The sequence below is a fragment of the Apostichopus japonicus genome, chromosome 17, assembly GCF_037975245.1.
Source record: "Apostichopus japonicus isolate 1M-3 chromosome 17, ASM3797524v1, whole genome shotgun sequence".
Lineage (NCBI taxonomy): Eukaryota > Metazoa > Echinodermata > Holothuroidea > Aspidochirotida > Stichopodidae > Apostichopus > Apostichopus japonicus.
The window spans coordinates 17396477-17417726 of NC_092577.1; the positions used below are offsets into that span (position 1 = coordinate 17396477).

The window sequence follows — 21250 nt, forward strand, 5'->3', positions numbered from 1 at the left end:
AATCGAATATATTAATAAATACCTCCTTTGTTTTTATATATTAGAATTTTCTAGATATATATGTAAAATATAGATTAACATAATATATATTAAATCCATTCATGTATAATATATATATTAAATCCACTGATCATAACCTACCAGACAAGTAGCCTACATTTCACCTCTTGGAATGTCTACGGCCATATCACGTTGACTATACCGGTTCTCGTCCGATCACCGAAGTCAAGCAACGTAGAGCGCAGTCAGTACTTGGATGGGTGACCGCCTGGGGGAATACTGGGTGCCGCAGGCTTTTATTTTCATAATTGATAACACTTATGTTGCCACGACGATGAGAAATTGAAATGGCCTACATTGACCTCTTGTTATGTCTACGGCCACATCACGTTGACTATACCGGTTCTCGTCCGATCACCGAAGTCAAGCAACGTAGAGCGCAGTCAGTACTTGGATGGGGTGACCGCCTGGGAATACTGGGTGCCGCAGGCTTTTATTTTCATAATTGATAACACGACGATGATGAGAAATTGAAATGGCCTACATTGACCTCTTTTTATGTCTACGGCCACATCACGTTGACTATACGGTTCTCGTCCGATCACCGAAGTCAAGCAACGTAGAGCGGCAGTCAGTACTTGGATGGGTGACCGCCTGGGAATACTGGGTGCCGCAGGCTTTTATTTTCATAATTGATAACACTATGTTGCCACGACGATGACAAATTGAAATGGCCTTCATTGTCTTTCCACAAGGAAAGTGTCTTGCCACGAGGAAAGCGATTTGAAAATCGAATATATTAATAATAACTCGTTTGTTTTTATATATTAGAATTTTCTACATATAGATGTAAAATATAGATTAACATAATATATATTAAATCCATTCATGTATAATATATATATTAAATCCACTAATCATAACCTACCAGACAACTAGCCTACATTTCGCCTCTTGGAATGTCTACGGCCACATCGCGATGACTATACCGGTTCTCGTCCGATCACCGAAGTCAAGCAACGTAGAGCGCAGTCAGTACTTGGATGGGTGACCGCCTGGGAATACTGGGTGCCGTAGGCTTTTATTTTCATAATTGATAACACGACGATGATGAGAAATTGAAATGGCCTACATTGACCTCTTGTTATGTCTACGGCCACATCACGTTGACTATACCGGTTCTCGTCCGATCACCGAAGTCAAGCAACGTAGAGCGCAGTCAGTACTTGGATGGGTGACCGCCTGGGAATACTGGGTGCCGTAGGCTTTTATTTTTTATAATTGATAACACTATGTTGCCACGACGATGAGAAATTGAAATGGCCTTCATTGTCTTTCCACAAGGGAAAGTGTCTTGCCACGAGGAAAGCGATTTGAAAATCGAATATATTAATAAATACCTCGTTTGTTTTTATATATTAGAATTTTCTACATATATATGTAAAATATAGATTAACATAATATATATTAAATCCATTCATGTATAATATATATATTAAATCCACTGATCATAACCTACCAGACAAGTAGCCTACATTTCACCTCTTGGAATGTCTACGGCCACATCACGTTGACTATACCGGTTCTCGTCCGATCACCGAAGTCAAGCAACGTAGAGCGCAGTCAGTACTTGGATGGGTGACCGCCTGGGAATACTGGGTGCCGTAGGCTTTTATTTTCATAATGATAACACGACGATGATGAGAAATTGAAATGGCCTACATTGACCTCTTGTTATGTCTACGGCCACATCACGTTGACTATACCGGTTCTCGTCCGATCACCGAAGTCAAGCAACGTAGAGCGCAGTCAGTACTTGGATGGGTGACCGCCTGGGGGAATACTGGGTGCCGCAGGCTTTTATTTTCATAATTGATAACACTATGTTGCCACGACGATGAGAAATTGAAATGGCCTTCATTGTCTTTCCACAAGGAAAGTGTCTTGCCACGAGGAAAGCGATTTGAAAATCGAATATATTAATAAATAACTCGTTTGTTTTTATATATTAGAATTGTCTACATATATATGTAAAATATAGATTAACATAATATATATTAAATCCATTCATGTATAATATATATTAAATCCACTGATCATAACCTACCAGACAACTAGCCTACATTTCGCCTCTTGGAATGTCTACGGCCACATCGCGATGACTATACCGGTTCTCGTCCGATCACCGAAGTCAAGCAACGTAGAGCGCAGTCAGTACTTGGATGGGTGACCGCCTGGGAATACTGGGTGCCGTAGGCTTTTATTTTCATAATTGATAACACGACGATGATGAGAAATTGAAATGGCCTACATTGACCTCTTGTTATGTCTACGGCCACATCACGTTGACTATACCGGTTCTCGTCCGATCACCGAAGTCAAGCAACGTAGAGCGCAGTCAGTACTTGGATGGGTGACCGCCTGGGAATACTGGGTGCCGTAGGCTTTTATTTTTTATAATTGATAACACTATGTTGCCACGACGATGAGAAATTGAAATGGCCTTCATTGTCTTTCCACAAGGAAAGTGTCTTGCCACGAGGAAAGCGATTTGAAAATCGAATATATTAATAAATACCTCGTTTGTTTTTATATATTAGAATTTTCTACATATATATGTAAAATATAGATTAACATAATATATATTAAATCCATTCATGTATAATATGTATATTAAATCCACTGATCATAACCTACCAGACAAGTAGCCTACATTTCACCTCTTGGAATGTCTACGGCCACATCACGTTGACTATACCGGTTCTCGTCCGATCACCGAAGTCAAGCAACGTAGAGCGCAGTCAGTACTTGGATGGGTGACCGCCTGGGAATACTGGGTGCCGTAGGCTTTTATTTTTTATAATTGATAACACTATGTTGCCACGACGATGAGAAATTGAAATGGCCTACATTGACCTCTTGTTATGTCTACGGCCACATCACGTTGACTATACCGGTTCTCGTCCGATCACCGAAGTCAAGCAACGTAGAGCGCAGTCAGTACTTGGATGGGTGACCGCCTGGGAATACTGGGTGCCGTAGGCTTTTATTTTCATAATTGATAACACGACGATGATGAGAAATTGAAATGGCCTACATTGACCGGTTTTTATGTCTACGGCCACATCACGTTGACTATACCGGTTCTCGTCCGATCACCGAAGTCAAGCAACGTAGAGCGCAGTCAGTACTTGGATGGGTGACCGCCTGGGGGAATACTGGGTGCCGCAGGCTTTTATTTTCATAATTGATAACACTATGTTGCCACGACGATGAGAAATTGAAATGGCCTTCATTGTCTTTCCACAAGGAAAGTGTCTTGCCACGAGGAAAGCGATTTGAAAATCGAATATATTAATAAATAACTCGTTTGTTTTTATATATTAGAATTGTCTACATATATATGTAAAATATAGATTAACATAATATATATTAAATCCATTCATGTATAATATATATTAAATCCACTGATCATAACCTACCAGACAACTAGCCTACATTTCGCATCTTGGAATGTCTACGGCCACATCACGATGACTATACCGGTTCTCGTCCGATCACCGAAGTCAAGCAACGTAGAGCGCAGTCAGTACTTGGATGGGTGACCGCCTGGGAATACTGGGTGCCGCAGGCTTTTATTTTCATCATTGATAACACTATGTTGCCACGACGATGAGAAATTGAAATGGCCTTCATTGTCTTTCCACAAGGAAAGTGTCTTGCCACGAGGAAAGCGATTTGAAAATCGAATATATTAATAAATACCTCGTTTGTTTTTATATATTAGAATTTTCTAGATATATATGTAAAATATAGATTAACATAATATATATTAAATCCATTCATGTATAATATATATATTAAATCCACTGATCATAACCTACCAGACAAGTAGCCTACATTTCACCTCTTGGAATGTCTACGGCCATATCACGTTGACTATACCGGTTCTCGTCCGATCACCGAAGTCAAGCAACGTAGAGCGCAGTCAGTACTTGGATGGGTGACCGCCTGGGGGAATACTGGGTGCCGCAGGCTTTTATTTTCATAATTGATAACACTATGTTGCCACGACGATGAGAAATTGAAATGGCCTACATTGACCTCTTGTTATGTCTACGGCCACATCACGTTGACTATACCGGTTCTCGTCCGATCACCGAAGTCAAGCAACGTAGAGCGCAGTCAGTACTTGGATGGGTGACCGCCTGGGAATACTGGGTGCCGCAGGCTTTTATTTTCATAATTGATAACACGACGATGATGAGAAATTGAAATGGCCTACATTGACCTCTTTTTATGTCTACGGCCACATCACGTTGACTATACCGGTTCTCGTCCGATCACCGAAGTCAAGCAACGTAGAGCGCAGTCAGTACTTGGATGGGTGACCGCCTGGGAATACTGGGTGCCGCAGGCTTTTATTTTCATAATTGATAACACTATGTTGCCACGACGATGACAAATTGAAATGGCCTTCATTGTCTTTCCACAAGGAAAGTGTCTTGCCACGAGGAAAGCGATTTGAAAATCGAATATATTAATAAATACCTCGTTTGTTTTTATATATTAGAATTTTCCACATATATATGTAAAATATAGATTAACATAATATATATTAAATCCATTCATGTATAATATATATTAAATCCACTAATCATAACCTACCAGACAACTAGCCTACATTTCGCCTCTTGGAATGTCTACGGCCACATCACGATGACTATACCGGTTCTCGTCCGATCACCGAAGTCAAGCAACGTAGAGCGCAGTCAGTACTTGGATGGGTGACCGCCTGGGAATACTGGGTGCCGTAGGCTTTTATTTTCATAATTGATAACACGACGATGATGAGAAATTGAAATGGCCTACATTGACCTCTTTTTATGTCTACGGCCACATCACGTTGACTATACCGGTTCTCGTCCGATCACCGAAGTCAAGCAACGTAGAGCGCAGTCAGTACTTGGATGGGTGACCGCCTGGGAATACTGGGTGCCGCAGGCTTTTATTTTCATAATTGATAACACTATGTTGCCACGACGATGACAAATTGAAATGGCCTTCATTGTCTTTCCACAAGGAAAGTGTCTTGCCACGAGGAAAGCGATTTGAAAATCGAATATATTAATAAATAACTCGTTTGTTTTTATATATTAGAATTGTCTACATATATATGTAAAATATAGATTAACATAATATATATTAAATCCATTCATGTATAATATATATTAAATCCACTAATCATAACCTACCAGACAACTAGCCTACATTTCGCCTCTTGGAATGTCTACGGCCACATCACGATGACTATACCGGTTCTCGTCCGATCACCGAAGTCAAGCAACGTAGAGCGCAGTCAGTACTTGGATGGGTGACCGCCTGGGAATACTGGGTGCCGTAGGCTTTTATTTTCATAATTGATAACACGACGATGATGAGAAATTGAAATGGCCTACATTGACCTCTTGTTATGTCTACGGCCACATCACGTTGACTATACCGGTTCTCGTCCGATCACCGAAGTCAAGCAACGTAGAGCGCAGTCAGTACTTGGATGGGTGACCGCCTGGGAATACTGGGTGCCGTAGGCTTTTATTTTTTATAATTGATAACACTATGTTGCCACGACGATGACAAATTGAAATGGCCTTCATTGTCTTTCCACAAGGAAAGTGTCTTGCCACGAGGAAAGCGATTTGAAAATCGAATATATTAATAAATACCTCGTTTGTTTTTATATATTAGAATTTTCTAGATATATATGTAAAATATAGATTAACATAATATATATTAAATCCATTCATGTATAATATATATATTAAATCCACTGATCATAACCTACCAGACAAGTAGCCTACATTTCACCTCTTGGAATGTCTACGGCCACATCACGTTGACTATACCGGTTCTCGTCCGATCACCGAAGTCAAGCAACGTAGAGCGCAGTCAGTACTTGGATGGGTGACCGCCTGGGAATACTGGGTGCCGTAGGCTTTTATTTTCATAATTGATAACACGACGATGATGAGAAATTGAAATGGCCTACATTGACCGGTTTTTATGTCTACGGCCACATCACGTTGACTATACCGGTTCTCGTCCGATCACCGAAGTCAAGCAACGTAGAGCGCAGTCAGTACTTGGATGGGTGACCGCCTGGGGGAATACTGGGTGCCGCAGGCTTTTATTTTCATAATTGATAACACTATGTTGCCACGACGATGAGAAATTGAAATGGCCTTCATTGTCTTTCCACAAGGAAAGTGTCTTGCCACGAGGAAAGCGATTTGAAAATCGAATATATTAATAAATAACTCGTTTGTTTTTATATATTAGAATTGTCTACATATATATGTAAAATATAGATTAACATAATATATATTAAATCCATTCATGTATAATATATATTAAATCCACTGATCATAACCTACCAGACAACTAGCCTACATTTCGCATCTTGGAATGTCTACGGCCACATCACGATGACTATACCGGTTCTCGTCCGATCACCGAAGTCAAGCAACGTAGAGCGCAGTCAGTACTTGGATGGGTGACCGCCTGGGAATACTGGGTGCCGCAGGCTTTTATTTTCATCATTGATAACACTATGTTGCCACGACGATGAGAAATTGAAATGGCCTTCATTGTCTTTCCACAAGGAAAGTGTCTTGCCACGAGGAAAGCGATTTGAAAATCGAATATATTAATAAATACCTCGTTTGTTTTTATATATTAGAATTTTCTAGATATATATGTAAAATATAGATTAACATAATATATATTAAATCCATTCATGTATAATATATATATTAAATCCACTGATCATAACCTACCAGACAAGTAGCCTACATTTCACCTCTTGGAATGTCTACGGCCATATCACGTTGACTATACCGGTTCTCGTCCGATCACCGAAGTCAAGCAACGTAGAGCGCAGTCAGTACTTGGATGGGTGACCGCCTGGGAATACTGGGTGCCGTAGGCTTTTATTTTCATAATTGATAACACGACGATGATGAGAAATTGAAATGGCCTACATTGACCGGTTTTTATGTCTACGGCCACATCACGTTGACTATACCGGTTCTCGTCCGATCACCGAAGTCAAGCAACGTAGAGCGCAGTCAGTACTTGGATGGGTGACCGCCTGGGGGAATACTGGGTGCCGCAGGCTTTTATTTTCATAATTGATAACACTATGTTGCCACGACGATGAGAAATTGAAATGGCCTTCATTGTCTTTCCACAAGGAAAGTGTCTTGCCACGAGGAAAGCGATTTGAAAATCGAATATATTAATAAATAACTCGTTTGTTTTTATATATTAGAATTGTCTACATATATATGTAAAATATAGATTAACATAATATATATTAAATCCATTCATGTATAATATATATTAAATCCACTGATCATAACCTACCAGACAACTAGCCTACATTTCGCATCTTGGAATGTCTACGGCCACATCACGATGACTATACCGGTTCTCGTCCGATCACCGAAGTCAAGCAACGTAGAGCGCAGTCAGTACTTGGATGGGTGACCGCCTGGGAATACTGGGTGCCGCAGGCTTTTATTTTCATCATTGATAACACTATGTTGCCACGACGATGAGAAATTGAAATGGCCTTCATTGTCTTTCCACAAGGAAAGTGTCTTGCCACGAGGAAAGCGATTTGAAAATCGAATATATTAATAAATACCTCGTTTGTTTTTATATATTAGAATTTTCTAGATATATATGTAAAATATAGATTAACATAATATATATTAAATCCATTCATGTATAATATATATATTAAATCCACTGATCATAACCTACCAGACAAGTAGCCTACATTTCACCTCTTGGAATGTCTACGGCCATATCACGTTGACTATACCGGTTCTCGTCCGATCACCGAAGTCAAGCAACGTAGAGCGCAGTCAGTACTTGGATGGGTGACCGCCTGGGGGAATACTGGGTGCCGCAGGCTTTTATTTTCATAATTGATAACACTATGTTGCCACGACGATGAGAAATTGAAATGGCCTACATTGACCTCTTGTTATGTCTACGGCCACATCACGTTGACTATACCGGTTCTCGTCCGATCACCGAAGTCAAGCAACGTAGAGCGCAGTCAGTACTTGGATGGGTGACCGCCTGGGAATACTGGGTGCCGCAGGCTTTTATTTTCATAATTGATAACACGACGATGATGAGAAATTGAAATGGCCTACATTGACCTCTTTTTATGTCTACGGCCACATCACGTTGACTATACCGGTTCTCGTCCGATCACCGAAGTCAAGCAACGTAGAGCGCAGTCAGTACTTGGATGGGTGACCGCCTGGGAATACTGGGTGCCGCAGGCTTTTATTTTCATAATTGATAACACTATGTTGCCACGACGATGAGAAATTGAAATGGCCTTCATTGTCTTTCCACAAGGAAAGTGTCTTGCCACGAGGAAAGCGATTTGAAAATCGAATATATTAATAAATAACTCGTTTGTTTTTATATATTAGAATTTTCTACATATAGATGTAAAATATAGATTAACATAATATATATTAAATCCATTCATGTATAATATATATATTAAATCCACTAATCATAACCTACCAGACAACTAGCCTACATTTCGCCTCTTGGAATGTCTACGGCCACATCACGATGACTATACCGGTTCTCGTCCGATCACCGAAGTCAAGCAACGTAGAGCGCAGTCAGTACTTGGATGGGTGACCGCCTGGGAATACTGGGTGCCGTAGGCTTTTATTTTCATAATTGATAACACTATGTTGCCACGACGATGACAAATTGAAATGGCCTTCATTGTCTTTCCACAAGGAAAGTGTCTTGCCACGAGGAAAGCGATTTGAAAATCGAATATATTAATAAATACCTCGTTTGTTTTTATATATTAGAATTTTCTAGATATATATGTAAAATATAGATTAACATAATATATATTAAATCCATTCATGTATAATATATATATTAAATCCACTGATCATAACCTACCAGACAAGTAGCCTACATTTCACCTCTTGGAATGTCTACGGCCACATCACGTTGACTATACCGGTTCTCGTCCGATCACCGAAGTCAAGCAACGTAGAGCGCAGTCAGTACTTGGATGGGTGACCGCCTGGGAATACTGGGTGCCGTAGGCTTTTATTTTCATAATTGATAACACGACGATGATGAGAAATTGAAATGGCCTACATTGACCGGTTTTTATGTCTACGGCCACATCACGTTGACTATACCGGTTCTCGTCCGATCACCGAAGTCAAGCAACGTAGAGCGCAGTCAGTACTTGGATGGGTGACCGCCTGGGGGAATACTGGGTGCCGCAGGCTTTTATTTTCATAATTGATAACACTATGTTGCCACGACGATGAGAAATTGAAATGGCCTTCATTGTCTTTCCACAAGGAAAGTGTCTTGCCACGAGGAAAGCGATTTGAAAATCGAATATATTAATAAATAACTCGTTTGTTTTTATATATTAGAATTGTCTACATATATATGTAAAATATAGATTAACATAATATATATTAAATCCATTCATGTATAATATATATTAAATCCACTGATCATAACCTACCAGACAACTAGCCTACATTTCGCATCTTGGAATGTCTACGGCCACATCACGATGACTATACCGGTTCTCGTCCGATCACCGAAGTCAAGCAACGTAGAGCGCAGTCAGTACTTGGATGGGTGACCGCCTGGGAATACTGGGTGCCGCAGGCTTTTATTTTCATCATTGATAACACTATGTTGCCACGACGATGAGAAATTGAAATGGCCTTCATTGTCTTTCCACAAGGAAAGTGTCTTGCCACGAGGAAAGCGATTTGAAAATCGAATATATTAATAAATACCTCCTTTGTTTTTATATATTAGAATTTTCTAGATATATATGTAAAATATAGATTAACATAATATATATTAAATCCATTCATGTATAATATATATATTAAATCCACTGATCATAACCTACCAGACAAGTAGCCTACATTTCACCTCTTGGAATGTCTACGGCCATATCACGTTGACTATACCGGTTCTCGTCCGATCACCGAAGTCAAGCAACGTAGAGCGCAGTCAGTACTTGGATGGGTGACCGCCTGGGGGAATACTGGGTGCCGCAGGCTTTTATTTTCATAATTGATAACACTATGTTGCCACGACGATGAGAAATTGAAATGGCCTACATTGACCTCTTGTTATGTCTACGGCCACATCACGTTGACTATACCGGTTCTCGTCCGATCACCGAAGTCAAGCAACGTAGAGCGCAGTCAGTACTTGGATGGGTGACCGCCTGGGAATACTGGGTGCCGTAGGCTTTTATTTTCATAATTGATAACACGACGATGATGAGAAATTGAAATGGCCTACATTGACCGGTTTTTATGTCTACGGCCACATCACGTTGACTATACCGGTTCTCGTCCGATCACCGAAGTCAAGCAACGTAGAGCGCAGTCAGTACTTGGATGGGTGACCGCCTGGGGGAATACTGGGTGCCGCAGGCTTTTATTTTCATAATTGATAACACTATGTTGCCACGACGATGAGAAATTGAAATGGCCTTCATTGTCTTTCCACAAGGAAAGTGTCTTGCCACGAGGAAAGCGATTTGAAAATCGAATATATTAATAAATAACTCGTTTGTTTTTATATATTAGAATTGTCTACATATATATGTAAAATATAGATTAACATAATATATATTAAATCCATTCATGTATAATATATATTAAATCCACTGATCATAACCTACCAGACAACTAGCCTACATTTCGCATCTTGGAATGTCTACGGCCACATCACGATGACTATACCGGTTCTCGTCCGATCACCGAAGTCAAGCAACGTAGAGCGCAGTCAGTACTTGGATGGGTGACCGCCTGGGAATACTGGGTGCCGCAGGCTTTTATTTTCATCATTGATAACACTATGTTGCCACGACGATGAGAAATTGAAATGGCCTTCATTGTCTTTCCACAAGGAAAGTGTCTTGCCACGAGGAAAGCGATTTGAAAATCGAATATATTAATAAATACCTCCTTTGTTTTTATATATTAGAATTTTCTAGATATATATGTAAAATATAGATTAACATAATATATATTAAATCCATTCATGTATAATATATATATTAAATCCACTGATCATAACCTACCAGACAAGTAGCCTACATTTCACCTCTTGGAATGTCTACGGCCATATCACGTTGACTATACCGGTTCTCGTCCGATCACCGAAGTCAAGCAACGTAGAGCGCAGTCAGTACTTGGATGGGTGACCGCCTGGGGGAATACTGGGTGCCGCAGGCTTTTATTTTCATAATTGATAACACTATGTTGCCACGACGATGAGAAATTGAAATGGCCTACATTGACCTCTTGTTATGTCTACGGCCACATCACGTTGACTATACCGGTTCTCGTCCGATCACCGAAGTCAAGCAACGTAGAGCGCAGTCAGTACTTGGATGGGTGACCGCCTGGGAATACTGGGTGCCGCAGGCTTTTATTTTCATAATTGATAACACGACGATGATGAGAAATTGAAATGGCCTACATTGACCTCTTTTTATGTCTACGGCCACATCACGTTGACTATACCGGTTCTCGTCCGATCACCGAAGTCAAGCAACGTAGAGCGCAGTCAGTACTTGGATGGGTGACCGCCTGGGAATACTGGGTGCCGCAGGCTTTTATTTTCATAATTGATAACACTATGTTGCCACGACGATGACAAATTGAAATGGCCTTCATTGTCTTTCCACAAGGAAAGTGTCTTGCCACGAGGAAAGCGATTTGAAAATCGAATATATTAATAAATAACTCGTTTGTTTTTATATATTAGAATTTTCTACATATAGATGTAAAATATAGATTAACATAATATATATTAAATCCATTCATGTATAATATATATATTAAATCCACTAATCATAACCTACCAGACAACTAGCCTACATTTCGCCTCTTGGAATGTCTACGGCCACATCGCGATGACTATACCGGTTCTCGTCCGATCACCGAAGTCAAGCAACGTAGAGCGCAGTCAGTACTTGGATGGGTGACCGCCTGGGAATACTGGGTGCCGTAGGCTTTTATTTTCATAATTGATAACACGACGATGATGAGAAATTGAAATGGCCTACATTGACCTCTTGTTATGTCTACGGCCACATCACGTTGACTATACCGGTTCTCGTCCGATCACCGAAGTCAAGCAACGTAGAGCGCAGTCAGTACTTGGATGGGTGACCGCCTGGGAATACTGGGTGCCGTAGGCTTTTATTTTTTATAATTGATAACACTATGTTGCCACGACGATGAGAAATTGAAATGGCCTTCATTGTCTTTCCACAAGGAAAGTGTCTTGCCACGAGGAAAGCGATTTGAAAATCGAATATATTAATAAATACCTCGTTTGTTTTTATATATTAGAATTTTCTACATATATATGTAAAATATAGATTAACATAATATATATTAAATCCATTCATGTATAATATATATATTAAATCCACTGATCATAACCTACCAGACAAGTAGCCTACATTTCACCTCTTGGAATGTCTACGGCCACATCACGTTGACTATACCGGTTCTCGTCCGATCACCGAAGTCAAGCAACGTAGAGCGCAGTCAGTACTTGGATGGGTGACCGCCTGGGAATACTGGGTGCCGTAGGCTTTTATTTTCATAATTGATAACACGACGATGATGAGAAATTGAAATGGCCTACATTGACCTCTTGTTATGTCTACGGCCACATCACGTTGACTATACCGGTTCTCGTCCGATCACCGAAGTCAAGCAACGTAGAGCGCAGTCAGTACTTGGATGGGTGACCGCCTGGGGGAATACTGGGTGCCGCAGGCTTTTATTTTCATAATTGATAACACTATGTTGCCACGACGATGAGAAATTGAAATGGCCTTCATTGTCTTTCCACAAGGAAAGTGTCTTGCCACGAGGAAAGCGATTTGAAAATCGAATATATTAATAAATAACTCGTTTGTTTTTATATATTAGAATTGTCTACATATATATGTAAAATATAGATTAACATAATATATATTAAATCCATTCATGTATAATATATATTAAATCCACTGATCATAACCTACCAGACAACTAGCCTACATTTCGCCTCTTGGAATGTCTACGGCCACATCGCGATGACTATACCGGTTCTCGTCCGATCACCGAAGTCAAGCAACGTAGAGCGCAGTCAGTACTTGGATGGGTGACCGCCTGGGAATACTGGGTGCCGTAGGCTTTTATTTTCATAATTGATAACACGACGATGATGAGAAATTGAAATGGCCTACATTGACCTCTTGTTATGTCTACGGCCACATCACGTTGACTATACCGGTTCTCGTCCGATCACCGAAGTCAAGCAACGTAGAGCGCAGTCAGTACTTGGATGGGTGACCGCCTGGGAATACTGGGTGCCGTAGGCTTTTATTTTTTATAATTGATAACACTATGTTGCCACGACGATGAGAAATTGAAATGGCCTTCATTGTCTTTCCACAAGGAAAGTGTCTTGCCACGAGGAAAGCGATTTGAAAATCGAATATATTAATAAATACCTCGTTTGTTTTTATATATTAGAATTTTCTACATATATATGTAAAATATAGATTAACATAATATATATTAAATCCATTCATGTATAATATGTATATTAAATCCACTGATCATAACCTACCAGACAAGTAGCCTACATTTCACCTCTTGGAATGTCTACGGCCACATCACGTTGACTATACCGGTTCTCGTCCGATCACCGAAGTCAAGCAACGTAGAGCGCAGTCAGTACTTGGATGGGTGACCGCCTGGGAATACTGGGTGCCGTAGGCTTTTATTTTTTATAATTGATAACACTATGTTGCCACGACGATGAGAAATTGAAATGGCCTACATTGACCTCTTGTTATGTCTACGGCCACATCACGTTGACTATACCGGTTCTCGTCCGATCACCGAAGTCAAGCAACGTAGAGCGCAGTCAGTACTTGGATGGGTGACCGCCTGGGAATACTGGGTGCCGTAGGCTTTTATTTTCATAATTGATAACACGACGATGATGAGAAATTGAAATGGCCTACATTGACCGGTTTTTATGTCTACGGCCACATCACGTTGACTATACCGGTTCTCGTCCGATCACCGAAGTCAAGCAACGTAGAGCGCAGTCAGTACTTGGATGGGTGACCGCCTGGGGGAATACTGGGTGCCGCAGGCTTTTATTTTCATAATTGATAACACTATGTTGCCACGACGATGAGAAATTGAAATGGCCTTCATTGTCTTTCCACAAGGAAAGTGTCTTGCCACGAGGAAAGCGATTTGAAAATCGAATATATTAATAAATAACTCGTTTGTTTTTATATATTAGAATTGTCTACATATATATGTAAAATATAGATTAACATAATATATATTAAATCCATTCATGTATAATATATATTAAATCCACTGATCATAACCTACCAGACAACTAGCCTACATTTCGCATCTTGGAATGTCTACGGCCACATCACGATGACTATACCGGTTCTCGTCCGATCACCGAAGTCAAGCAACGTAGAGCGCAGTCAGTACTTGGATGGGTGACCGCCTGGGAATACTGGGTGCCGCAGGCTTTTATTTTCATCATTGATAACACTATGTTGCCACGACGATGAGAAATTGAAATGGCCTTCATTGTCTTTCCACAAGGAAAGTGTCTTGCCACGAGGAAAGCGATTTGAAAATCGAATATATTAATAAATACCTCGTTTGTTTTTATATATTAGAATTTTCTAGATATATATGTAAAATATAGATTAACATAATATATATTAAATCCATTCATGTATAATATATATATTAAATCCACTGATCATAACCTACCAGACAAGTAGCCTACATTTCACCTCTTGGAATGTCTACGGCCATATCACGTTGACTATACCGGTTCTCGTCCGATCACCGAAGTCAAGCAACGTAGAGCGCAGTCAGTACTTGGATGGGTGACCGCCTGGGAATACTGGGTGCCGTAGGCTTTTATTTTCATAATTGATAACACGACGATGATGAGAAATTGAAATGGCCTACATTGACCGGTTTTTATGTCTACGGCCACATCACGTTGACTATACCGGTTCTCGTCCGATCACCGAAGTCAAGCAACGTAGAGCGCAGTCAGTACTTGGATGGGTGACCGCCTGGGGGAATACTGGGTGCCGCAGGCTTTTATTTTCATAATTGATAACACTATGTTGCCACGACGATGAGAAATTGAAATGGCCTTCATTGTCTTTCCACAAGGAAAGTGTCTTGCCACGAGGAAAGCGATTTGAAAATCGAATATATTAATAAATAACTCGTTTGTTTTTATATATTAGAATTGTCTACATATATATGTAAAATATAGATTAACATAATATATATTAAATCCATTCATGTATAATATATATTAAATCCACTGATCATAACCTACCAGACAACTAGCCTACATTTCGCATCTTGGAATGTCTACGGCCACATCACGATGACTATACCGGTTCTCGTCCGATCACCGAAGTCAAGCAACGTAGAGCGCAGTCAGTACTTGGATGGGTGACCGCCTGGGAATACTGGGTGCCGCAGGCTTTTATTTTCATCATTGATAACACTATGTTGCCACGACGATGAGAAATTGAAATGGCCTTCATTGTCTTTCCACAAGGAAAGTGTCTTGCCACGAGGAAAGCGATTTGAAAATCGAATATATTAATAAATACCTCGTTTGTTTTTATATATTAGAATTTTCTAGATATATATGTAAAATATAGATTAACATAATATATATTAAATCCATTCATGTATAATATATATATTAAATCCACTGATCATAACCTACCAGACAAGTAGCCTACATTTCACCTCTTGGAATGTCTACGGCCATATCACGTTGACTATACCGGTTCTCGTCCGATCACCGAAGTCAAGCAACGTAGAGCGCAGTCAGTACTTGGATGGGTGACCGCCTGGGGGAATACTGGGTGCCGCAGGCTTTTATTTTCATAATTGATAACACTATGTTGCCACGACGATGAGAAATTGAAATGGCCTACATTGACCTCTTGTTATGTCTACGGCCACATCACGTTGACTATACCGGTTCTCGTCCGATCACCGAAGTCAAGCAACGTAGAGCGCAGTCAGTACTTGGATGGGTGACCGCCTGGGAATACTGGGTGCCGCAGGCTTTTATTTTCATAATTGATAACACGACGATGATGAGAAATTGAAATGGCCTACATTGACCTCTTTTTATGTCTACGGCCACATCACGTTGACTATACCGGTTCTCGTCCGATCACCGAAGTCAAGCAACGTAGAGCGCAGTCAGTACTTGGATGGGTGACCGCCTGGGGGAATACTGGGTGCCGCAGGCTTTTATTTTCATAATTGATAACACTATGTTGCCACGACGATGAGAAATTGAAATGGCCTTCATTGTCTTTCCACAAGGAAAGTGTCTTGCCACGAGGAAAGCGATTTGAAAATCGAATATATTAATAAATAACTCGTTTGTTTTTATATATTAGAATTTTCTACATATAGATGTAAAATATAGATTAACATAATATATATTAAATCCATTCATGTATAATATATATATTAAATCCACTAATCATAACCTACCAGACAACTAGCCTACATTTCGCCTCTTGGAATGTCTACGGCCACATCACGATGACTATACCGGTTCTCGTCCGATCACCGAAGTCAAGCAACGTAGAGCGCAGTCAGTACTTGGATGGGTGACCGCCTGGGAATACTGGGTGCCGTAGGCTTTTATTTTCATAATTGATAACACTATGTTGCCACGACGATGACAAATTGAAATGGCCTTCATTGTCTTTCCACAAGGAAAGTGTCTTGCCACGAGGAAAGCGATTTGAAAATCGAATATATTAATAAATACCTCGTTTGTTTTTATATATTAGAATTTTCTAGATATATATGTAAAATATAGATTAACATAATATATATTAAATCCATTCATGTATAATATATATATTAAATCCACTGATCATAACCTACCAGACAAGTAGCCTACATTTCACCTCTTGGAATGTCTACGGCCACATCACGTTGACTATACCGGTTCTCGTCCGATCACCGAAGTCAAGCAACGTAGAGCGCAGTCAGTACTTGGATGGGTGACCGCCTGGGAATACTGGGTGCCGTAGGCTTTTATTTTCATAATTGATAACACGACGATGATGAGAAATTGAAATGGCCTACATTGACCGGTTTTTATGTCTACGGCCACATCACGTTGACTATACCGGTTCTCGTCCGATCACCGAAGTCAAGCAACGTAGAGCGCAGTCAGTACTTGGATGGGTGACCGCCTGGGGGAATACTGGGTGCCGCAGGCTTTTATTTTCATAATTGATAACACTATGTTGCCACGACGATGAGAAATTGAAATGGCCTTCATTGTCTTTCCACAAGGAAAGTGTCTTGCCACGAGGAAAGCGATTTGAAAATCGAATATATTAATAAATAACTCGTTTGTTTTTATATATTAGAATTGTCTACATATATATGTAAAATATAGATTAACATAATATATATTAAATCCATTCATGTATAATATATATTAAATCCACTGATCATAACCTACCAGACAACTAGCCTACATTTCGCATCTTGGAATGTCTACGGCCACATCACGATGACTATACCGGTTCTCGTCCGATCACCGAAGTCAAGCAACGTAGAGCGCAGTCAGTACTTGGATGGGTGACCGCCTGGGAATACTGGGTGCCGCAGGCTTTTATTTTCATCATTGATAACACTATGTTGCCACGACGATGAGAAATTGAAATGGCCTTCATTGTCTTTCCACAAGGAAAGTGTCTTGCCACGAGGAAAGCGATTTGAAAATCGAATATATTAATAAATACCTCCTTTGTTTTTATATATTAGAATTTTCTAGATATATATGTAAAATATAGATTAACATAATATATATTAAATCCATTCATGTATAATATATATATTAAATCCACTGATCATAACCTACCAGACAAGTAGCCTACATTTCACCTCTTGGAATGTCTACGGCCATATCACGTTGACTATACCGGTTCTCGTCCGATCACCGAAGTCAAGCAACGTAGAGCGCAGTCAGTACTTGGATGGGTGACCGCCTGGGGGAATACTGGGTGCCGCAGGCTTTTATTTTCATAATTGATAACACTATGTTGCCACGACGATGAGAAATTGAAATGGCCTACATTGACCTCTTGTTATGTCTACGGCCACATCACGTTGACTATACCGGTTCTCGTCCGATCACCGAAGTCAAGCAACGTAGAGCGCAGTCAGTACTTGGATGGGTGACCGCCTGGGAATACTGGGTGCCGCAGGCTTTTATTTTCATAATTGATAACACGACGATGATGAGAAATTGAAATGGCCTACATTGACCTCTTTTTATGTCTACGGCCACATCACGTTGACTATACCGGTTCTCGTCCGATCACCGAAGTCAAGCAACGTAGAGCGCAGTCAGTACTTGGATGGGTGACCGCCTGGGAATACTGGGTGCCGTAGGCTTTTATTTTTTATAATTGATAACACTATGTTGCCACGACGATGAGAAATTGAAATGGCCTTCATTGTCTTTCCACAAGGAAAGTGTCTTGCCACGAGGAAAGCGATTTGAAAATCGAATATATTAATAAATACCTCGTTTGTTTTTATATATTAGAATTTTCTAGATATATATGTAAAATATAGATTAACATAATATATATTAAATCCATTCATGTATAATATATATATTAAATCCACTGATCATAACCTACCAGACAAGTAGCCTACATTTCACCTCTTGGAATGTCTACGGCCACATCACGTTGACTATACCGGTTCTCGTCCGATCACCGAAGTCAAGCAACGTAGAGCGCAGTCAGTACTTGGATGGGTGACCGCCTGGGAATACTGGGTGCCGTAGGCTTTTATTTTCATAATTGATAACACTATGTTGCCACGACGATGACAAATTGAAATGGCCTTCATTGTCTTTCCACAAGGAAAGTGTCTTGCCACGAGGAAAGCGATTTGAAAATCGAATATATTAATAAATACCTCGTTTGTTTTTATATATTAGAATTTTCTAGATATATATGTAAAATATAGATTAACATAATATATATTAAATCCATTCATGTATAATATATATCTTAAATCCACTGATCATAACCTACCAGACAAGTAGCCTACATTTCACCTCTTGGAATGTCTACGGCCATATCACGTTGACTATACCGGTTCTCGTCCGATCACCGAAGTCAAGCAACGTAGAGCGCAGTCAGTACTTGGATGGGTGACCGCCTGGGGGAATACTGGGTGCCGCAGGCTTTTATTTTCATAATTGATAACACTATGTTGCCACGACGATGAGAAATTGAAATGGCCTACATTGACCTCTTGTTATGTCTACGGCCACATCACGTTGACTATACCGGTTCTCGTCCGATCACCGAAGTCAAGCAACGTAGAGCGCAGTCAGTACTTGGATGGGTGACCGCCTGGGAATACTGGGTGCCGTAGGCTTTTATTTTCATAATTGATAACACGACGATGATGAGAAATTGAAATGGCCTACATTGACCTCTTGTTATGTCTACGGCCACATCACGTTGACTATACCGGTTCTCGTCCGATCACCGAAGTCAAGCAACGTAGAGCGCAGTCAGTACTTGGATGGGTGACCGCCTGGGAATACTGGGTGCCGTAGGCTTTTATTTTTTATAATTGATAACACTATGTTGCCACGACGATGAGAAATTGAAATGGCCTACATTGACCGGTTTTTATGTCTACGGCCACATCACGTTGACTATACCGGTTCTCGTCCGATCACCGAAGTCAAGCAACGTAGAGCGCAGTCAGTACTTGGATGGGTGACCGCCTGGGAATACTGGGTGCCGTAGGCTTTTATTTTTTATAATTGATAACACTATGTTGCCACGACGATGAGAAATTGAAATGGCCTACATTGACCTCTTGTTATGTCTACGGCCACATCACGTTGACTATACCGGTTCTCGTCCGATCACCGAAGTCAAGCAACGTAAAGCGCAGTCAGTACTTGGATGGGTGACCGCCTGGGAATACTGGGTGCCGTAGGCTTTTATTTTCATAATTGATAACACGACGATGATGAGAAATTGAAATGGCCTACATTGACCTCTTTTTATGTCTACGGCCACATCACGTTGACTATACCGGTTCTCGTCCGATCACCGAAGTCAAGCAACGTAGAGCGCAGTCAGTACTTGGATGGGTGACCGCCTGGGAATACTGGGTGCCGTAGGCTTTTATTTTCATAATTGATAACACGACGATGATGAGAAATTGAAATGGCCTACATTGACCTCTTTTTATGTCTACGGCCACATCACGTTGACTATACCGGTTCTCGTCCGATCACCGAAGTCAAGCAACGTAGAGCGCAGTCAGTACTTGGATGGGTGACCGCCTGGGAATACTGGGTGCCGCAGGCTTTTATTTTCATAATTGATAACACTATGTTGCCACGACGATGACAAATTGAAATGGCCTTCATTGTCTTTCCACAAGGAAAGTGTCTTGCCACGAGGAAAGCGATTTGAAAATCGAATATATTAATAAATAACTCGTTTGTTTTTATATATTAGAATTGTCTACATATATATGTAAAATATAGATTAACATAATATATATTAAATCCATTCATGTATAATATATATTAAGTCCACTAATCATAACCTACCAGACAACTAGCCTACATTTCGCCTCTTGGAATGTCTACGGCCACATCACGATGACTATACCGGTTCTCGTCCGATCACCGAAGTCAAGCAACGTAGAGCGCAGTCAGTACTTGGATGGGTGACCGCCTGGGAATACTGGGTGCCGTAGGCTTTTATTTTCATAATTGATAACACGACGATGATGAGAAATTGAAATGGCCTACATTGACCTCTTGTTATGTCTACGGCCACATCACGTTGACTATACCGGTTCTCGTCGTTCTCGTGTTTGTTCGTATTTTTTACCCCTTTCCTTCCGTTCTTCTTCGGAATCGTGGCCATCGGCTGATGTGTTTGTGATCAGCGGACATTTTGGTTGTTCTATTTAGGATTTTTGGTGAATAATTTGTGTTTTGACTGCAT

General features: G+C 40.4%; 23 non-coding genes and 49 pseudogenes across 23 annotated transcripts; all 72 read left to right on the forward strand.

The window, feature by feature from the left end:
* The first annotated feature begins 174 nt into the window (after positions 1-174).
* LOC139957192 (5S ribosomal RNA) lies at positions 175-295 on the forward strand (annotated as a pseudogene).
* Positions 296-372: 77 nt separating this feature from the next.
* LOC139957256 (5S ribosomal RNA) lies at positions 373-492 on the forward strand (annotated as a pseudogene).
* Positions 493-560: 68 nt separating this feature from the next.
* On the forward strand, positions 561-679 carry LOC139957452 (5S ribosomal RNA; annotated as a pseudogene).
* Positions 680-961: 282 nt separating this feature from the next.
* Positions 962-1080, forward strand: LOC139956555 (5S ribosomal RNA; annotated as a pseudogene).
* Positions 1081-1148: 68 nt separating this feature from the next.
* LOC139955370 (5S ribosomal RNA) lies at positions 1149-1267 on the forward strand. The gene has a single exon (XR_011788612.1). It is a non-coding gene; the product is annotated as a 5S ribosomal RNA (ribosomal RNA).
* Positions 1268-1552: 285 nt separating this feature from the next.
* Positions 1553-1671, forward strand: LOC139955372 (5S ribosomal RNA). Its single transcript, XR_011788614.1, has one exon. It is a non-coding gene; the product is annotated as a 5S ribosomal RNA (ribosomal RNA).
* A 67-nt stretch (positions 1672-1738) lies between these two features.
* Positions 1739-1859, forward strand: LOC139957324 (5S ribosomal RNA; annotated as a pseudogene).
* Positions 1860-2140: 281 nt separating this feature from the next.
* LOC139956556 (5S ribosomal RNA) lies at positions 2141-2259 on the forward strand (annotated as a pseudogene).
* A 68-nt stretch (positions 2260-2327) lies between these two features.
* LOC139955373 (5S ribosomal RNA) lies at positions 2328-2446 on the forward strand. The gene has a single exon (XR_011788615.1). It is a non-coding gene; the product is annotated as a 5S ribosomal RNA (ribosomal RNA).
* Positions 2447-2730: 284 nt separating this feature from the next.
* LOC139955374 (5S ribosomal RNA) lies at positions 2731-2849 on the forward strand. The gene has a single exon (XR_011788616.1). It is a non-coding gene; the product is annotated as a 5S ribosomal RNA (ribosomal RNA).
* A 77-nt stretch (positions 2850-2926) lies between these two features.
* On the forward strand, positions 2927-3045 carry LOC139955375 (5S ribosomal RNA). Its single transcript, XR_011788617.1, has one exon. It is a non-coding gene; the product is annotated as a 5S ribosomal RNA (ribosomal RNA).
* A 68-nt stretch (positions 3046-3113) lies between these two features.
* Positions 3114-3234, forward strand: LOC139957325 (5S ribosomal RNA; annotated as a pseudogene).
* Positions 3235-3515: 281 nt separating this feature from the next.
* Positions 3516-3634, forward strand: LOC139956993 (5S ribosomal RNA; annotated as a pseudogene).
* Positions 3635-3917: 283 nt separating this feature from the next.
* On the forward strand, positions 3918-4038 carry LOC139957193 (5S ribosomal RNA; annotated as a pseudogene).
* A 76-nt stretch (positions 4039-4114) lies between these two features.
* Positions 4115-4233, forward strand: LOC139956601 (5S ribosomal RNA; annotated as a pseudogene).
* A 68-nt stretch (positions 4234-4301) lies between these two features.
* On the forward strand, positions 4302-4420 carry LOC139956602 (5S ribosomal RNA; annotated as a pseudogene).
* Positions 4421-4701: 281 nt separating this feature from the next.
* On the forward strand, positions 4702-4820 carry LOC139956314 (5S ribosomal RNA; annotated as a pseudogene).
* Positions 4821-4888: 68 nt separating this feature from the next.
* LOC139956603 (5S ribosomal RNA) lies at positions 4889-5007 on the forward strand (annotated as a pseudogene).
* Positions 5008-5288: 281 nt separating this feature from the next.
* On the forward strand, positions 5289-5407 carry LOC139956315 (5S ribosomal RNA; annotated as a pseudogene).
* Positions 5408-5475: 68 nt separating this feature from the next.
* On the forward strand, positions 5476-5594 carry LOC139955376 (5S ribosomal RNA). Its single transcript, XR_011788618.1, has one exon. It is a non-coding gene; the product is annotated as a 5S ribosomal RNA (ribosomal RNA).
* Positions 5595-5878: 284 nt separating this feature from the next.
* LOC139955377 (5S ribosomal RNA) lies at positions 5879-5997 on the forward strand. The gene has a single exon (XR_011788619.1). It is a non-coding gene; the product is annotated as a 5S ribosomal RNA (ribosomal RNA).
* Positions 5998-6065: 68 nt separating this feature from the next.
* On the forward strand, positions 6066-6186 carry LOC139957326 (5S ribosomal RNA; annotated as a pseudogene).
* Positions 6187-6467: 281 nt separating this feature from the next.
* LOC139956994 (5S ribosomal RNA) lies at positions 6468-6586 on the forward strand (annotated as a pseudogene).
* A 283-nt stretch (positions 6587-6869) lies between these two features.
* Positions 6870-6988, forward strand: LOC139956478 (5S ribosomal RNA). The gene has a single exon (XR_011789381.1). It is a non-coding gene; the product is annotated as a 5S ribosomal RNA (ribosomal RNA).
* A 68-nt stretch (positions 6989-7056) lies between these two features.
* LOC139957328 (5S ribosomal RNA) lies at positions 7057-7177 on the forward strand (annotated as a pseudogene).
* A 281-nt stretch (positions 7178-7458) lies between these two features.
* Positions 7459-7577, forward strand: LOC139956995 (5S ribosomal RNA; annotated as a pseudogene).
* A 283-nt stretch (positions 7578-7860) lies between these two features.
* Positions 7861-7981, forward strand: LOC139957195 (5S ribosomal RNA; annotated as a pseudogene).
* A 76-nt stretch (positions 7982-8057) lies between these two features.
* LOC139956604 (5S ribosomal RNA) lies at positions 8058-8176 on the forward strand (annotated as a pseudogene).
* A 68-nt stretch (positions 8177-8244) lies between these two features.
* Positions 8245-8363, forward strand: LOC139956605 (5S ribosomal RNA; annotated as a pseudogene).
* Positions 8364-8646: 283 nt separating this feature from the next.
* On the forward strand, positions 8647-8765 carry LOC139956316 (5S ribosomal RNA; annotated as a pseudogene).
* Positions 8766-9048: 283 nt separating this feature from the next.
* On the forward strand, positions 9049-9167 carry LOC139955378 (5S ribosomal RNA). Its single transcript, XR_011788620.1, has one exon. It is a non-coding gene; the product is annotated as a 5S ribosomal RNA (ribosomal RNA).
* A 68-nt stretch (positions 9168-9235) lies between these two features.
* On the forward strand, positions 9236-9356 carry LOC139957329 (5S ribosomal RNA; annotated as a pseudogene).
* A 281-nt stretch (positions 9357-9637) lies between these two features.
* LOC139956996 (5S ribosomal RNA) lies at positions 9638-9756 on the forward strand (annotated as a pseudogene).
* A 283-nt stretch (positions 9757-10039) lies between these two features.
* On the forward strand, positions 10040-10160 carry LOC139957196 (5S ribosomal RNA; annotated as a pseudogene).
* A 76-nt stretch (positions 10161-10236) lies between these two features.
* On the forward strand, positions 10237-10355 carry LOC139955379 (5S ribosomal RNA). The gene has a single exon (XR_011788621.1). It is a non-coding gene; the product is annotated as a 5S ribosomal RNA (ribosomal RNA).
* A 68-nt stretch (positions 10356-10423) lies between these two features.
* LOC139957330 (5S ribosomal RNA) lies at positions 10424-10544 on the forward strand (annotated as a pseudogene).
* Positions 10545-10825: 281 nt separating this feature from the next.
* On the forward strand, positions 10826-10944 carry LOC139956997 (5S ribosomal RNA; annotated as a pseudogene).
* Positions 10945-11227: 283 nt separating this feature from the next.
* Positions 11228-11348, forward strand: LOC139957197 (5S ribosomal RNA; annotated as a pseudogene).
* Positions 11349-11424: 76 nt separating this feature from the next.
* On the forward strand, positions 11425-11543 carry LOC139956607 (5S ribosomal RNA; annotated as a pseudogene).
* Positions 11544-11611: 68 nt separating this feature from the next.
* On the forward strand, positions 11612-11730 carry LOC139956608 (5S ribosomal RNA; annotated as a pseudogene).
* Positions 11731-12013: 283 nt separating this feature from the next.
* On the forward strand, positions 12014-12132 carry LOC139956557 (5S ribosomal RNA; annotated as a pseudogene).
* A 68-nt stretch (positions 12133-12200) lies between these two features.
* LOC139955380 (5S ribosomal RNA) lies at positions 12201-12319 on the forward strand. Its single transcript, XR_011788622.1, has one exon. It is a non-coding gene; the product is annotated as a 5S ribosomal RNA (ribosomal RNA).
* A 284-nt stretch (positions 12320-12603) lies between these two features.
* Positions 12604-12722, forward strand: LOC139955381 (5S ribosomal RNA). Its single transcript, XR_011788623.1, has one exon. It is a non-coding gene; the product is annotated as a 5S ribosomal RNA (ribosomal RNA).
* Positions 12723-12790: 68 nt separating this feature from the next.
* On the forward strand, positions 12791-12911 carry LOC139957331 (5S ribosomal RNA; annotated as a pseudogene).
* A 281-nt stretch (positions 12912-13192) lies between these two features.
* Positions 13193-13311, forward strand: LOC139956558 (5S ribosomal RNA; annotated as a pseudogene).
* Positions 13312-13379: 68 nt separating this feature from the next.
* LOC139955383 (5S ribosomal RNA) lies at positions 13380-13498 on the forward strand. Its single transcript, XR_011788625.1, has one exon. It is a non-coding gene; the product is annotated as a 5S ribosomal RNA (ribosomal RNA).
* A 284-nt stretch (positions 13499-13782) lies between these two features.
* Positions 13783-13901, forward strand: LOC139955384 (5S ribosomal RNA). Its single transcript, XR_011788626.1, has one exon. It is a non-coding gene; the product is annotated as a 5S ribosomal RNA (ribosomal RNA).
* A 77-nt stretch (positions 13902-13978) lies between these two features.
* LOC139955385 (5S ribosomal RNA) lies at positions 13979-14097 on the forward strand. The gene has a single exon (XR_011788627.1). It is a non-coding gene; the product is annotated as a 5S ribosomal RNA (ribosomal RNA).
* A 68-nt stretch (positions 14098-14165) lies between these two features.
* LOC139957332 (5S ribosomal RNA) lies at positions 14166-14286 on the forward strand (annotated as a pseudogene).
* Positions 14287-14567: 281 nt separating this feature from the next.
* On the forward strand, positions 14568-14686 carry LOC139956998 (5S ribosomal RNA; annotated as a pseudogene).
* Positions 14687-14969: 283 nt separating this feature from the next.
* LOC139956489 (5S ribosomal RNA) lies at positions 14970-15088 on the forward strand. The gene has a single exon (XR_011789382.1). It is a non-coding gene; the product is annotated as a 5S ribosomal RNA (ribosomal RNA).
* A 68-nt stretch (positions 15089-15156) lies between these two features.
* LOC139957334 (5S ribosomal RNA) lies at positions 15157-15277 on the forward strand (annotated as a pseudogene).
* A 281-nt stretch (positions 15278-15558) lies between these two features.
* LOC139957001 (5S ribosomal RNA) lies at positions 15559-15677 on the forward strand (annotated as a pseudogene).
* A 283-nt stretch (positions 15678-15960) lies between these two features.
* LOC139957198 (5S ribosomal RNA) lies at positions 15961-16081 on the forward strand (annotated as a pseudogene).
* Positions 16082-16157: 76 nt separating this feature from the next.
* LOC139956609 (5S ribosomal RNA) lies at positions 16158-16276 on the forward strand (annotated as a pseudogene).
* Positions 16277-16344: 68 nt separating this feature from the next.
* LOC139957335 (5S ribosomal RNA) lies at positions 16345-16465 on the forward strand (annotated as a pseudogene).
* Positions 16466-16748: 283 nt separating this feature from the next.
* LOC139956317 (5S ribosomal RNA) lies at positions 16749-16867 on the forward strand (annotated as a pseudogene).
* Positions 16868-17150: 283 nt separating this feature from the next.
* Positions 17151-17269, forward strand: LOC139955386 (5S ribosomal RNA). The gene has a single exon (XR_011788628.1). It is a non-coding gene; the product is annotated as a 5S ribosomal RNA (ribosomal RNA).
* Positions 17270-17337: 68 nt separating this feature from the next.
* On the forward strand, positions 17338-17458 carry LOC139957337 (5S ribosomal RNA; annotated as a pseudogene).
* A 281-nt stretch (positions 17459-17739) lies between these two features.
* On the forward strand, positions 17740-17858 carry LOC139957002 (5S ribosomal RNA; annotated as a pseudogene).
* A 283-nt stretch (positions 17859-18141) lies between these two features.
* Positions 18142-18262, forward strand: LOC139957199 (5S ribosomal RNA; annotated as a pseudogene).
* Positions 18263-18338: 76 nt separating this feature from the next.
* LOC139956610 (5S ribosomal RNA) lies at positions 18339-18457 on the forward strand (annotated as a pseudogene).
* Positions 18458-18525: 68 nt separating this feature from the next.
* Positions 18526-18644, forward strand: LOC139955388 (5S ribosomal RNA). Its single transcript, XR_011788629.1, has one exon. It is a non-coding gene; the product is annotated as a 5S ribosomal RNA (ribosomal RNA).
* Positions 18645-18928: 284 nt separating this feature from the next.
* Positions 18929-19047, forward strand: LOC139955389 (5S ribosomal RNA). Its single transcript, XR_011788630.1, has one exon. It is a non-coding gene; the product is annotated as a 5S ribosomal RNA (ribosomal RNA).
* A 283-nt stretch (positions 19048-19330) lies between these two features.
* Positions 19331-19451, forward strand: LOC139957200 (5S ribosomal RNA; annotated as a pseudogene).
* A 76-nt stretch (positions 19452-19527) lies between these two features.
* Positions 19528-19646, forward strand: LOC139955390 (5S ribosomal RNA). Its single transcript, XR_011788631.1, has one exon. It is a non-coding gene; the product is annotated as a 5S ribosomal RNA (ribosomal RNA).
* A 68-nt stretch (positions 19647-19714) lies between these two features.
* Positions 19715-19833, forward strand: LOC139955391 (5S ribosomal RNA). Its single transcript, XR_011788632.1, has one exon. It is a non-coding gene; the product is annotated as a 5S ribosomal RNA (ribosomal RNA).
* Positions 19834-19910: 77 nt separating this feature from the next.
* Positions 19911-20029, forward strand: LOC139955392 (5S ribosomal RNA). The gene has a single exon (XR_011788633.1). It is a non-coding gene; the product is annotated as a 5S ribosomal RNA (ribosomal RNA).
* A 77-nt stretch (positions 20030-20106) lies between these two features.
* On the forward strand, positions 20107-20225 carry LOC139956742 (5S ribosomal RNA; annotated as a pseudogene).
* Positions 20226-20293: 68 nt separating this feature from the next.
* Positions 20294-20412, forward strand: LOC139955393 (5S ribosomal RNA). Its single transcript, XR_011788634.1, has one exon. It is a non-coding gene; the product is annotated as a 5S ribosomal RNA (ribosomal RNA).
* Positions 20413-20480: 68 nt separating this feature from the next.
* On the forward strand, positions 20481-20599 carry LOC139956611 (5S ribosomal RNA; annotated as a pseudogene).
* Positions 20600-20880: 281 nt separating this feature from the next.
* On the forward strand, positions 20881-20999 carry LOC139956318 (5S ribosomal RNA; annotated as a pseudogene).
* The last annotated feature ends 251 nt before the right edge of the window (positions 21000-21250 follow it).